The sequence below is a fragment of the Sceloporus occidentalis genome, unplaced genomic scaffold, assembly GCF_023333645.1.
Source record: "Sceloporus occidentalis isolate IW3139 unplaced genomic scaffold, rSceOcc1.0.p SCAF_22, whole genome shotgun sequence".
NCBI lineage: Eukaryota > Metazoa > Chordata > Lepidosauria > Squamata > Phrynosomatidae > Sceloporus > Sceloporus occidentalis.
The window spans coordinates 9246923-9262487 of record NW_028317002.1 but is presented as its reverse complement, the minus strand read 5'-3'; the positions used below and the strand labels follow the sequence as shown (position 1 = coordinate 9262487).

Below are 15565 nucleotides of genomic sequence, written 5' to 3'. Positions count from 1 at the left end.
AAATATAACCCCCCCCCAAAAAAAAAATAAATCATTGCTTTTGGTTGTTATTTTGCAAATCCAAACTGAACTGTTGATAACTGGTGATATGATGTCACTGATAGGGGGGAAAACCAGTAGTACTCACCATGGAAACTAAATGAATTGTTTCAGCTGATTACTTAGTGCTTATACTAGATTCCTTATGCATAACCCACAGTTTATTTTGTTTTAAACTTCTTTTGCATCATTTATTCATACTTTTTGTTGTTTGGCATTCTTTTAAAACACTTTAAAAACCTTTCTTTTTCAGTCACTATAATGTTTTCTGTTCAGTTTGTTTTATTTAATCATCTCTAAAGTATAATTGTATATGCTTATTCAACAAAGTGCCTGTATTCTTTCCTGAGCAAGGTCTGCAGACATTATTTTAAAAAAGGTGACTCAAAAGTAAATCAGTTACTAAAATTTGGATCCATGCAGTACTTTCCAACACCCATTGGTATCTTCATCAGTTCTGTCATCCTTTTTGACTGTTTTTTTCTTTTCTATGAGCCAGCAAGAAGTTGTTTTTACTATATTTTTATCGCCTTGGTCCTAACTAGACTTGTGCATTCGTCTTCGGGCGAACATGAAAACGAACACGAAGAGTGCGTTTTCGTGTTCGTTCCGAAGACACGCCGAAGAGAAGACAGCGGCTGTAAAACGTAGGCGAAGACGAAGACACACACCACGAAGATGTTCGTGATCGTCTTCGTCTACCATTCTCCCCCCTCCCTTCTAACTTACCTTGTCTTCGTGGCATCGCGGCAGTTCCCGGAAGTGGAAATCCGCAGGTTCGCCGTCACGGGTTACAGGGCAGTGCGAATGAGCCTATTGGTCGCCTACAGGGACCTCCTCTGGCATCAACCAATTGGTTGATGCCAGAGGAAGACCCTGCAGGTGACCAATAGGCTCACTCGCACGGCCTTTGTAAGTTAACCCCTGACAGCGAACCTATGGATTTCCTGATTTATATAGAGTTCTGGGTCAAACTTAGCTCCATAGAAATTTAGCTGATTTTGTAAAATTCAAAGTCGAAAGACTTTGATTTTAAGTGATTCCAGATGTTTTTGAGCTGTTCAGTGCAACTCAATGGATTGGGAGTCAAATAGAGGTCAGTTAATTTGAAATCACTGTCAGACAACAGAATTTGCAAGTTACACTACTTACATTCACTGTCAATGCCCTTCTTTTTTCTCTTTAGATTAATATAAGGTTTCTGTTTCATGCTTTTCTTTTTTTGAGATTTTATGTTTTTTAATGTAATCTCAAATTTTTATTTATTTTGCTTTCAAGGAAAACGTGGGAACCCGAGTTTGTGGCACTGAATACATGAATGGACTACATTCAAGACTATTTTCCTCGAAGATAGTTAAACAATTTGCAGACTTTTCTGATTGCTGCTGCTTACAGATGAGCAGATATGCATGTGATCTTGCCTGTTAATCTGATGTTTTGTGGTCTGTTTCTGCTGTTAACATTAATAGACACTCCTGTCTTCTTGTATATTGTATACCTGTGATTGATGTATTTTTTTCTTTGAGTATTATGATGTAAGTATAGAAACTCTACAGCATGCTACTATAAAGTATTTTCATTGCACACAAACACAGGGTCCTTATAAAATTGCGAAACTTGTGCTGAGTGCCTATGGATTTTACAATAAAGGTGCTATGCATGTTATAGCGGGCAGCTGCAATTTTGTATAATGTTTGGATTGTAGCATTTCAATCTCTATTTGTTACAAAATAGGTACATTTCTTACCATCACCTTAGAATATTTAATCATTAATATATGTATGTTTCCAAAGTACATGTTTAAGCCTTAAATACTCCATATCAGTGAAGAACTGCTACAATAGTGAAAGGGGGCCATGATATATATATATATTTGTAAAGTATGCTTGGCAGTTATGCTACATTTTGTTTGTCGCTATTTTGGCAGTTACTATTTATATTAAAATAAATGAATTGACATTCTTCATAAAATCATGGAACCAATGTGATACTTTAGGGTAACAAATGTTACATTCTGGTGTGTATAAACGGATGCAAAGATATGTGGTGTTATTGCCAGAGTAGGAAATGTGTTAATATCCCTATATTCAATTAATATCAGACTTCTGCTCTTTTTTTAATATCAACTTTAAAGGAGGTTAACATTCCAAACATTTTCATTGCAGTTTGTTTAACTTTTTGGTTTATTATTTAATTTGTGGAGGAAAAGTTTGCTGTTAATTTATGCTAATACTTCACCAAGGGACACATTTCTTAAATATTTTGTTTTCTGTTTTGTATCAAATAAATTGATTGTAGATATTCAATTTCATTAAACTATATAATTTAATTCTAGAACAGTGGTCTTCTCTCTACTAATTGTTAATTCAGTATACTGTGATAACAGTTATATTTTGTAAGCGTGAGACATACAGCATTGGTGTAATTGCATTGGTTAAAATGAAGGCTCTATACGCAAAGGAAAAGAAGCTATTTGTTTAGAGCAGGCCCCTAGGTAGTGAAAGTTGATAGTGGCAAGACTAGGCAGCTATTTTGTAATGGGAAATAGGCAGTGCACTGAACTGCACTCTCATTTGACTTGCTCAATCAGCTAATTAAATGTTCAATAGTTGCAATAGTCAATTCCCAGTATCAGTTGAAAATATCTGAATTATAGTTCCACTCATATTGAATAATACACTATATAACTCCTGAAGTTTATCTTCCAACTCCAACTATCTCTAACACCCACTAACTCTAACACTGTACACTCACACCTACACAAACTATCTCTCTCCTCTTTTCACAAACCGTAAACTTTTACTTTGATGCACACAGTCACGCCAACATAATACGCTAATACACAGACACATGCTGACACCAAATACTAACACTTACACTCATGACACCATACACACCTTAATAAAATATATGGTTGCACTCACAAGCTAACACCAAATACTAGAACACACTCACGCTGACACCATACAATAACACATATACTCAAACACTATACAATAACATGCACATACATGCTAACAACATATACTACCACATACAATAACATATACAGACTGTTCAACCACCCAGTAACAAACACACATGCTGATAACACTATGTGCTGATGCACACACATGCGTACACACACACTAACACCATAAAAGCACAAAAAAGCTCCTCCCATCATTCCTTTCCTCCCTCTTACCACATGTTGAGCCCTGTTTTCTCTGTTCAAGCTGCTGCGTTGCTGCTGCCCTAATACCACAGGGTCATGTAAAGTGGGCTATGTGACCATGCTGGGTTCCTTGGTTATTGGGTGCTTCTGCATTTATTTTACAATTTGATTATAAACTCTTAATATTAATAATGCTGCAGATTATTGTAGGATTAGTGGGCAGGTTGGCCATGTTTTCTCCCAATGAAATTTACGTGGCCCCCATACACATTGAAATGGCCAAATGCAGAAATAATTTGGACACAGTCCACGCACTCATCGCAAAGTTTACAGAAACAATTCCTGAATCACTTATAGACTGGAATATGAGTAAAATAACTTTTTCAGGAACCATATAAAAAACAATACATTAGAGGGTTAGTGTTATAATGTCCCTAGATGGTCACACAGTCCAATCTACTAATCCAATACACCTTTCTCTTAATTGTTGGGAAAGTTGGTCAATAGCTGCAAATGTTGACAGCTAATACCTGGAATGAGGAAAATGTTTAGCAACCAATTTATCTATTTGCTAATAAGAAACTTTTTATTTGCATGGCACCAACATTTTTTGAAACTATAAATCTAAGATCATTTTAAAATTCAGTGTTTGAGCATTCTTAAAGCATATCCTGTTTTAATTCAGTTTTATTTCTTACATTCTCTGAAACTTGCTGGGGAGAGCATAACTTAGGAAATTAATTGTTTTTTTCTCCTCATTGCCCTGAAGCCTGTCATTTGTATAAGTAAAAGGCCTGAATTTCTAAAGACGATTGCCTGTGCTTCACACAAATATAAATCCTCTTATTTCTCTTGCTCATTCAAAATATAATACAATCTCTATAAAAAAGCAGGAGTTGTAGCGTTTGTCTCCTTGTCATAATGTATAATTTTATTTAGGTTTGCCACCTTTTTACCAAGCCATTTCCTATAACTCTTTGAAGGGTTGCTTCTGGGGCTATGGCCAGGAATATGTTTTTATAATTTAGTGACACTGAAAAAGAAAAAAAAAATGAAAGATGTGTGAGGAGAGAGGGAGACAATAGAAAATAAGAAAGACAAAGGAAAGAAGAGAGGTACAAGAGCAAAAAAAAGAGGAAAGAAGAAATGAGAATGGAGAGAAAAGAGAAGAGGAGGCAGAAAGGAGAGAAGGGGAAAAGTGCAAAAGGAGAGAGGAGTTTGATGAGTGAAAAGATAAGAAAGAAAAAAAAAGGGAAAGGCAGAATAGAATAAATTAGGAGGAGAGACAGGTGAGACACTAACACACAAACACTCTTGTTTTTATAAATATTATTCACATAGTCACTAGCACACACCCTGACACTTAACGCACTCATACTAACACATCCAATCACTCACACTGACAGACAGACACTCACACAGACACTGACAGTCACGCACATGCACTGGCAGTCACTCACACTTCATCAGATATTGGCACTTGCACACAAACACTGGCACTCACACATACACTCACACACACACACAACCAGACACTGACACTTACACACAGAGACATTAACACATGGGTATCAACATACTCTAACACTATGACACACACTGTAACACAACCAGTAACACACACTCTAAGACACTCACTGACACCCAGACACTCACAAACAAACACCAATACATATATACCCAGATAAACACTAAGACACACATGGGTCAAAGTGGGATAGGTAGCAACTTTGGTTGTGTTTGTGTTTGTGGGAATGTTTGTGGGAATGTTTGTGTGTATATGTGTGTATATATATGTGTATCTCTGCTCATTTTGCTCCCTAAGGTTAAACCCACTTGCCTATGGCACATCTGATTTTGCTACACCATTTTAATGAATGTGGGTGGTATAAATGTAATAAAATCCTATAGAAAGATTAGGCAGAAATGTAAAATAAACTTAAACCAGGGTTTGGGTTCTTGAAGTCTTTTGGCACCATTACTCAACAAGTATGCTTTGCCTACTTGAGCATCTGCTTGAGTTTCAGAATACAATAACCTGTTTTTGTCTATCATTTTGAATCATTAAACTGAAAAAAAAATGACAAATTTAAATGACCCATATTATACAGAAAACCAGCTACATGCAAATATTCATGTATTTATTTCTGTCTTTTCAAAACATCAGCCAAATTTTATTTTTTGCTGCAAATTATATTCCATTACATGTCAATCCATTTAAAAGGGAAAAATGTTTTTTCGTGTATAAAACATGTGTAATAGAGTATTCAAAAAGAAAATAGTCTGAAGGTTATGAGTCATAAGCAAACTATTACTGTTTATAAGATATTCTTCTGGTGTGAAAGTTCTAATTTTGATAGATACTGCATACTGATTCCTATTATAATTACCAGCAGCAGATGAAAAAGATCTGGAATGTCATAAGTGCACTAAAGTAGAAATTATATTTGAAAAATGATACAAAAAATTATTTTTGTTTTGATATTTTCAATGTCAGACAAAGAGTGCTGGACCATGGCCAAATCCAGCCAAACTATAAAAGTGAATGCTGACATGCATATTATTATACAAATCACCTTCTTGTGAATGTAATTATATATTAACGCCTATAGTTCCACACACACTGAATAAAATGCAAAGAAAGTGTAAGTGATTAGCTATTTGTTAGCAAAGGTCAGTTTGTTTTTGTTACACATACATTGGAGTTTATTTACTAAATCAAGAGTTGGAAGGAGAGTTGCAGTTTCAGATCACTGTTTTTTAAAATTTCAAAGTGTTTCCCATGAAAATGCATGAGGGATGTTGAAAGCTTTTTAGAATCCATGAAACCAAGTTGTAAAGATTATAACAGGGTAATTGGTATTTACATTCACAAATAGTAAAGTGCAATGAGACCACCTACATGTTTTTTAAGCACATTAACTGACCACTAAACATTTATACATATACCAAATGAGTGAAATAGCAAAGAAAAATATTTTCAGGCACAATTTCACATTATACCCTTCTTATAACACCACCCTAAAACATGACTTTTATTAATATGTTTATTAAAAGGTATAACCAAAAAAAAAAAAAAAAGATTTTTAAAAACACCAGTGTCACCAGTCCTACTGTAAAAGGTAAACGTATACCTTTTACAGTAGGACTGGTGACACTGGTGTTTTTCGAATGTTTTGTTATACCTTTTAATAAACACATTAATAAAAGTCATGTTTTAGGGTGGGGTTATAATAAGGGTATTTTTTGATCCCGGGAACGGGATTGGTTTATTTGTAGTTGTAACTTACCCTTGTCCCCGCTGGGGCATTATTTTGGAATTGAATTTCACATTAAATGGCAAGGGTGGTGGCCAACTAATTTAGCAATGGCGCTATGTACAGTATGTACCAGTGTGATTACTAATTTAGAATACTGGTGTGTATAATAGAACATTGCACATCAGTATGCTGTCTCATAAGTGTTCTTACTTCTCAGCACCATTAAGGTCATTGTACATGTGAGACAAGCTACAAATATTAATTTATAGACCATTAACAGGTTGCCTAGCACTACAATGGGGGGGGGGGGTTAACCATTAAAATTGCCTATATATATATATATATATATATATATATATATATTGATGATAACACCTCTTTATAGACATAGTGAATCAATTATTAAAATATATTACACAATTTCAAACCACAGCACCCAGATATTGACATAAATCTATTTTCGCTTTCTGCACCGAAACAGCGTTGCTGTAATGCCTCGACCTCGAGGCATTCAGCAACGCCATTATCGGCACAAAGGGGCCATATCTGGCCCCTCCCCGGGGCGTCAACATCCGCCATACTTTGTATGGCGGCGGACGCCCGTTTTAAAAGCGTTTAGGAGGCGATCAACGCCAAGGTTGTTAAAATCCTAAATATAGGATTATAGGGGTTGAGAACAATTTTACAGTAGATTATTAAATTTGTGCATAGGAAGTACATATACATTCGGCAAATAAGGGAATGTATTTTTAACAACTGCACCAGCCTGAATTGCTGCGGATCAGAAATTTTTTTCTAGTAAAACGGTGGTAGTCCCTAAATGAGTTATGGGCAGATGAACAAATGTTTAATGCAGCATAATATAACATGCCTCTGATTTAAGGAAATGGAGCCAATGGATTTGGATTTCATTTCCTTGTTGCTTAGCAAGAACATGAAGAGCTTATGATAGCTGAAGCAGAAATAAATGTTATCCTTATTTTTAGTATCACTATTTTGTATACATTGCAGGAAAGGATACATATGGTAAGTATTTGGTTTTATTCTGATTTGACAGAGGGCAAAATGATCTATGGGGGATTATGCAGCATTCCACCTTTTGAGTTTTTGTATAATGTCACCTGTCTGGATACCTCTAAAACATGATAAGGAAGGAAGTACACACAGAGTAAGAGGCATCCCTTCTTGAGTGACTGACCACTATAATGCTAAGGTGGAAATCTCTCTCCCTGTTTCACAGGACACCACTTGCATTCAGCACACTGAATACACGTTTACTCCTTTGGATAAAGTCCTATGAGCCCCCACTAAGTGTACCAACATACTCCTGCTGCTAGAGTGAAGACTGAGGGAGGTGGTGGGTTGTTTTGAGAGGAACTTGGGATCCTGGGTAGTCAAAAAGTCTTGTAGCATTCTTAAATTTTGTTTAGGATTTTGATATATATTACTACTTACTGGTACTGCTGTGTATTGTACTTATTTAGATCTGGGTCCACTTCCTGTAACCAGTATGTAATCGAGGGGGAGGGGTTGCATCCGATAACAAGAAATGGCTGCCTTCACCATAGTCAAAAGGAAGAAGGCAAGCAACTTTTTGTACCTCCCTAGAGAAAGAAATGTGTGGTTTAACAGAATCTGAGCCAGGGAGAGAGAGAAGTCTTCACCAAGGATAATGAGCTTAATGTTGCTTAACAAGAGAGACCTTTTTCTTCAGCACCGGCATCATTTTAAGTAACTATTTTAAAGTTATTTTTTCTTAGTTACTTTGATGAAAGAGGCCCATTCATACATTTACTGGAATAATGGTGTCAATTAATGAGTTTACCCCTAGTTTTCTTCCTAGGAGTAAATGGAAAAGCAAATGAGGCATGTTTGTTAGGAGAGTCGAGAGGGAGAAAATGAAAATTATAAAATAAAATACCAGGTTTTATATATGCACAAATGTTTGATTAAGGTTATTGCTGGGGGACCTCACAGTGCTTAACAGCTTAACGGACCTGTTTTGATCAACACAGCAAGTCTTTCCTTTGGGAGTCATGACATATCATCTGTGCCACCCTGCTGCTAAGATAAAGGCTGACATGTTGCAGGCAGTCAAAGATTTGCAAAACAGCATGAGTTTTAACTCTTACTTATAAATAGTTATGCAATTTAAAACGATTATATCATAAATTAGCTGAAGTTTTCCAGCAAGAGGAACAGATATTGTTATCTGCAAAGTACTCCGCAGTGTGATGAAGGGTTTATTTTCATTTTAGCCTTCCTATCAAGATCAATTTTCATAATAAGCCTCACAGTGTTTTTCATGGTGTCACATGGAAAGAGTAACACATCTGTTATCTTTCACAAACATATTGAAGTTAAAATCCAAGAAATTGCTTGACACATATACAAAGCTAAGACACGGATTAATATCTTTAGCATTTGAAGAAATATCACAGTGTTTGACCTGAATGACCATAGCAGAAAGTTATGCTGAAAACAAAAATTCTGTGTTTGGGGAGTAGGTGATAAAATGTGTGGATAGTAAAGTAACAATAGTGAAATCTACTATTGACAAACTATAACTAATAAGAGAGCATCTTCTTCCAAATACCCTTGGAGCTTATCAGGTTCACTCCCAGAGTTGTCAAACTGAGAGAACAGCAAAAACAAGTTTACAGGATGATATCTAACATGCTGACACAGGGCCGGCCCAAGGCAAAATGCCGCCTGAGGTGAATTTAAAAATGCCGCCCCCCCCTTATCTACCCTTCCTCTCCCTCCGTCCCTGCCGCGTTCCCCCCCCCCCGTACTTACCTTTCAGCAGTCCTGCGGCGAGTTTCCCTGTTCGGTCTCGGTGCCGGCTTGTAATGCTGAGCGCCGGAAATGAGGTAATCTTCCGGCACTCAGCATTACAAGCCGGCACCGAGACCGAACAGGGAGACTCGCCACAGAGGAGAGAGAGAGGGGCGCCGAGCGGGTACTGACAGCTTGGTAAGCAAAAACCACTCGGTTCCCCTTTCTCTCTCTTTTGCTTAAAAAAAAAAAAAAAAAAAAAGGGCTTGGGGGGGCAAAGTGCCGCCCCTTCAAAAGTGCCGTCTGGAGCGGTTGCCCCACTCGGCTCCATTGTCGGGCCGGCCCTGTGCTGACAGTACAATATGAAACCATTTGGAATTAAAATAGCCAAATTCCAAAACTTAGACAGGATTGGGAAATTCTAGGCCTTCAATATACACTGCTCAAACTAATAAAGGGAACACTTAAACAACACAATGTAACTCAAAGTCAATCACACTTCTGTGAAATCACACTGTCCACTCAGGAAGCAACACTGATGGACAATCAACTTTACATGCTGTTGTGTAAATGAGGGTGGTATGAGGGCCCGACGTCCACAGGTGGGGGTTGTGCTTACAGCCCAACACCGTACAGGACATTTGGCATTTGCCAGAGAACACCAGGATTGGCATATTCGCCACTGGCGCCCTGTGCTCTTCACAGATGAAAGCAGGTTCACACTGAGGACATGTGACAGACATGACAGAGTCTGGAGACGCCGTGGAGAACGTTCTGCTGCCTGCAACATCCTCCAGCATGACCGGTTTGGCGATGAGTCAGTAATGGTGTGGGGTGGCATTTCTTTGGGGGGCCGCACAGCCCTCCATGTGCTTGCCAAAGGTAGCCTGACTGCCATTAGGTACTGAGATGAGATCCTCAGACACCTTGTGAGACCATATGCTGGTGCGGTTGGCCCTAGGTTCCTCCTAATGCAAGACAATGCTAGACCTCATGTGGCTGGAGTGTGTCAGCAGTACCTGCAAGAGGAAGGCATTGATGCTATAGACTGGCCCGCCCGTTCCCCAGACCTGAATCCGATTGAGCACATCTGGGACATCATGTCTCGCTCCATCCACCAACGCCACGTTGCACCACAGACTGTCCAGGAGTTGGCAGATGCTTTAGTCCAGGTCTGGGAGGACATCCCTCAGGAGACCATCCACAACCTCATCAGGAGCATGCCCAGGCGTTGTAGGGAGGTCATACGGGCAGATGGAGGCCACACACACTACTGAGCCTCATTGTGACTTGTTTTAAGGACATTACATCAAAGTTGGATCAGCCTGTAGTGTGGTTTTCCATTTTGATTTTGAGTGTGACTCCATATCCAGACCTCCATGGGTTGATAAATTAGATTTCCATTGAGAATTTTGTGTGATTTTGTTGTCAGCACATTCAACTATGTAAAGACGAAAGTATGTCATACAATTAGTTCATTCATTCAGATCTAGGAAAGTGTTCCCTTTAATTTTTGGAGCAGTGTACTTTGAAACACTTGGTCAATGGAAGATCTCTTAACATTTGGTTTCGGCAAGCACAAAGGGCAACCCACGCACTCTGTTAAGTTAAAAAAAAAAGGACTTTGTTGATAACCCATACAGAGCCTCCCCTTAAATGGGACTGAGGCAGCGCTTTGATAGGGATGGCAATTTGCCCTTCCCAAGATGTGTTCTTTCAGGTATATGGGCAGATAGAGGGGGATAATAGGATCATTGCTCCCGGCGTAGGCATTAAAAGGAAAGTCCAAAGTTAGTTGTGACTTAGCTCTTTATTCACTTAATTTCAAGGAGGTAGTTGGGCTGAGAAGGATGACCCATACAATGAGAACAAAAGAGATCCTATAATGCCCATGTGTTTTATTTTCCAGTGGTGCACAACTCCAGTCCAAAAGAGTTATAAACATTTGATATATCAGCTTAAGCACAGAATCTCAATTAAAAAATTAATGAAGTGACCTTCAGGCAAAGATAGGCTGTTTGTAGCCTTCGAGAACTGGAGTTGTGAAACTCTGCTCAAGACGCACTGGTGTCTGTATGTGTACTGCTAAAACACACAAAAGGCTCAGGTAGTTGTTATTATCAGAACAGGACAGGTGGGTTTCTCAACTCAATCTGACTTGTGTCTAGATAATATCTTTACTGTTATGCGATATAGCTTCTGTAGAAACTATAGTAATCATAAAGACTACATTTTTGACACCTTTTGGCATTATGTATTTTTTTCCTGAATTAGACTTTGAAATAAATGCATTAGATTTAAAAAAACTTTATTGCTTCACATTAAAACTACACAATTTGGTGTACTTAATTTGTCACGTGGTTTGTTTTTGCCTCTTTTATGTATTAATACTTTTCAGTAGCAAAATGAATGCTTTAAGCAATAATTTGTAACTGAATTACCCTATTTGCTCGATTATAAGACGACCCTGATTATAAGACGACCCCCCAAAATCAAAATATTAATTTAGGAAAAAAACAAAAAGCCTGAATATAAGACTACCCTATAGGAAAAGTTTTACTAGTAAATATTACCGTATTTGCTCGATTATAAGACATCTTCTAATCGGGGTCGTCTTATAATCAGACCTCAAATAGAGGTCTGACTATGAGACTAAGATCCAGATCCCCCGCACCGCTGCAGGGGACCTGGATCCTTCTGTCTCCCCCACCCCATTTAACACTCCTCACCCACACTTACCGGTGCTTCCAATTTCCTGCTGTATTGCCGGGGCAGCGGGTTGACGTCTACGCGATCCATGTAGACAACTTACGCTGCAGCCGGAAGGAGGTGTGGCTAGCAGCGGGGGTTGTCTGCGTCCATCGAGCAGACCTTCCCCGACTGTCAGAGATCAGAGTTCCCGGTGCCGGTGCCGCACTGGTGCGGGGAACTCTGATCTCAGCCGGGGAAGGTCTGCGCGATGGACGCAGACAAACCCCCGCTGCCAACTCCACCTCCTTCCGGCTGCAGCGAATCGCGTAGACGCCAACCCGCTGCCCCGGCAATACAACAGGAAATTGGAAGTACCGGTAAGTGTGTGTGTGTGTGGGGGGGGTTAAATGGGGGCATAGGGCATTTCTGGAGGCAGAGTGCTCTGTGAAATGCCTTTTAACCCCCTTAACGCCACTCTGCCTCCTGAAACGCCTTATACCTCCCTATATGCCACTCTGCCCCATAATATGCCTTTTAACCCCCTAAATGCCAGTGGCATATAGGGGTATAAGGCATTTCTGGAGGCAGAGTGCTCTATACAATGCCTTTTAATCCCCTAAATGCCACTCTGCCTCCAGAAATGCCTTTTAACCCTCTATACGCCACTCTGCCTCCTGAAATGCCTTATACCTCCCTATATGCCACTCTGCCCCATAATATGCCTTTTAACCCCCTAAATGCCAGGATGGGATATAGGGGTATAAGGCATTTCTGGAGGCAGAGTGGCACATAGGGGGTTAAAAGGCATATCATGGGGCACAGTGGCATATAGAGGGTTAAAAGGCATATCATGGGCCACAGTGCCATATTGGACTGGCAAGCCTGGGGGCAGATGTGCGTAACTGGGGGGCAGGTTGGAAAATACAAGGAAATAAAAACAAAAAAATATTTTTCTCAATCATAGCTTTTATTAAAAAATGTAATAGTTTACATGAATTAACATTTACTGGTAAAACTTTTTTCCTATAGGGTCGTCTTATATTCAGGCTTTTTCTTTTTTTTCCTAAATTAATATTCAGATTTTGGGGGGTCGTCTTATAATTGAGCAAATACGGTAATTCATGTAAACTATTTTTTCATATTTAATAAAAGCTATGATTGAGAAAAATATATATTTTTTTATTTCCTTTTATTTGCCAACCTGCCCCCCCCAGTTATGCACATCTGCCCCCAGGCTTGCCACTCTGCCCCCAGAAATGCCTTATACCCCCCTATTTGCCACTCTGTCCCATAATGTGCCTTTTAACCCTCTATATGCCACTCTGCCTCCAGAAATGTATTATACCCTCCTATATGCCACTGTTCCCCATGAAATGCCTTTTAACCCCCTATATGCCCCTCTGTCCCATGATATGCCTTATACCCCTATATGCCACTCTGGCATATAGGGGGTTAAAAGGCATATCATGGGGCTGAGTGGCATATAGGGGGTTAAAATACATTTCTGGAGGTATATATATACATATATATATATATATATATGTATATATTACTGCTAAAAGCAATCACACTCCTATCAAGCCAAGGCAGCCAGTACATGCTGGAACCTGGGGATGATAGTAGTGGGATTACAGCCTCCCTATGCCATGCTACCCCCCCCCCCCTACACATCCATGCTATCACACACACACTCACAAACATTTAAATACTCATTCATTCCATTAATCACACATACTTCACACATTAATCACAAAGACCCTCCCCCACCTCCTTACCTGAACTGCAGATCTCTCACTCGAAGACTTCTGCAGGGGCCCGGCTGTGCGAGCAACTTCTCTGGCCCCGCCCCCAGAGGAAGGAGGGGGAAGTAGAGTTATGTGAAGACGCTGCTAGCTTCCTGTTCTCCTGCTGCTAGAAGCAGAGACGCTGCTTGCGACCAAAGCCCGGTAAGCAGCATGGCCCCAGCAGAAAGAGGTCTGATTAGAAGACGACCTCGATTATAAGACGAGTGGTATTTTTCAGAGCATTTGCACTGATTTCAGTGTATTTGTATATGTGTGTTTATGGGCAGGTGTGTGTAAAGGCAATGTGTAAGGGTCCTGGGAGGAAGGCTAATATTAGCCTTTTTTTAATTTAAAAAAAATGTCTGCTGCTGTGGACTCTTCCAATGATACTCAGCCAGCATTATGGTGGACACCTGACTGGCTGAGAACCATGGAAATTGTAGTTCAGAGCTAGCATCTGCAGTTTTACTGTTAACAGCACTACCCATGATGCTCAAGTGGCGATGCAAGCTCAATATTGTGAAGTGAAATTGCTTGTATTGGTGAGTTCCGCCAGTGTAAATATATATACCGTATTGGCCCGAATATAGGCCGCACTTTTTCACCCCACTTTAAGTCTTTAAAGTGGGGGTGCGGCCTATATTCGGGGCCTGGCGCCCGATGCCCAAGACATGTAGTCCCGGGCGCCGGGCAGGCAGCGGGGTTAGGATACAGATCCCCCGCAGCGGTGCAGGGGACCTGTATCCTACTCTCCGATACGTTAAGACAGCCTCCCCTGCCAGCACTTCACACGGGGGGAGTGCCGGCACGGGAGATTGTCTAAGCGCATCGCGCAGACGTTCACCGGCAGCGGCGATGAGCGTGAACGACCTCCGCTGCCGGCACGTCTGCTCGATGTGCTTTAACAATCTCCCTTGCTGGGAATTCCCACATGTTGCAGACGTGCTGGCAGCAGAGATTATTTATGCTCACATCGCCGCTGCCGATGAACGTCTGCGCGAACAATCTTCCGTATGCAACAAACTGCAATGCACTGTGTCCTGTCACCTTTCTATCAGAACCAGCATTAACATTTTCTCTCCCCCCCCAAGAGCAAAAAAAAAAATGCAAAAGCCATTGCATAAAAGGTTTAATTCACACAGATTTAACATCAACAACAAGAGAGCAGAGACACCAGTGGGAGAACATTTTTGCCAAAATGGACATAGCATCAGTGACATCAGACTGGCTGTATTAATGGGACTGTTCAAAACTCAGAGGGAGAGAAAAATATGGGAGGTTAAATTAATACTTAAATTTAACTCTTTAAACACTGGCCTCAACCGGGATAGGGAATTTGTATCCCATTATCACTTTGTAGATAACAAACCAGACATGCACACAACCTGACCCCATTAGAGTTGTGAATACCCCCTGACACCTCCTTTTATGACTCCAATCCACCTCTGATTTTAACACTATTGACTGATCAAAGAACCTTGTCCTGGACATTTTGATGTTATCTGCTTCCCAATTGTAACCATACTGTTTGACTGATACTTAAAGAGAGGTTTTTCACATTATTGTATAACATGCCTGATGAAGGGACCTGAGAGGTCTTGAAAGCTTGCAATCTATATCTACTCAGTTAGCCAATAAAGGTATCATTCAAACTCCACTTGTCTCCTGTAACTAATAATGTAATTGATGAAAAAAGTAAAGCTAAAACACAAAATTATGATATGGCCTTTGGCTGAATATGAGAACTGTATTATTCAGTAACCTTTAGCAAAGCTCTGTATATAAAGTATGATAATAACTGTCTCTGCACTGAAATCGGTGCAGCGAAGGAGATGACAAGTAAAAACAAAAATGTCAGC

At 39.8% G+C, this 15565-nt stretch overlaps 1 protein-coding gene across 1 annotated transcript in view; it reads left to right on the top strand.

Annotated features, from left to right (window-relative positions):
- LOC149300974 (rab effector Noc2-like) overlaps positions 1–15565 on the top strand; it is a 94524-nt gene that overhangs the window by 58317 nt on the left and 20642 nt on the right. The window lies entirely within an intron of this gene.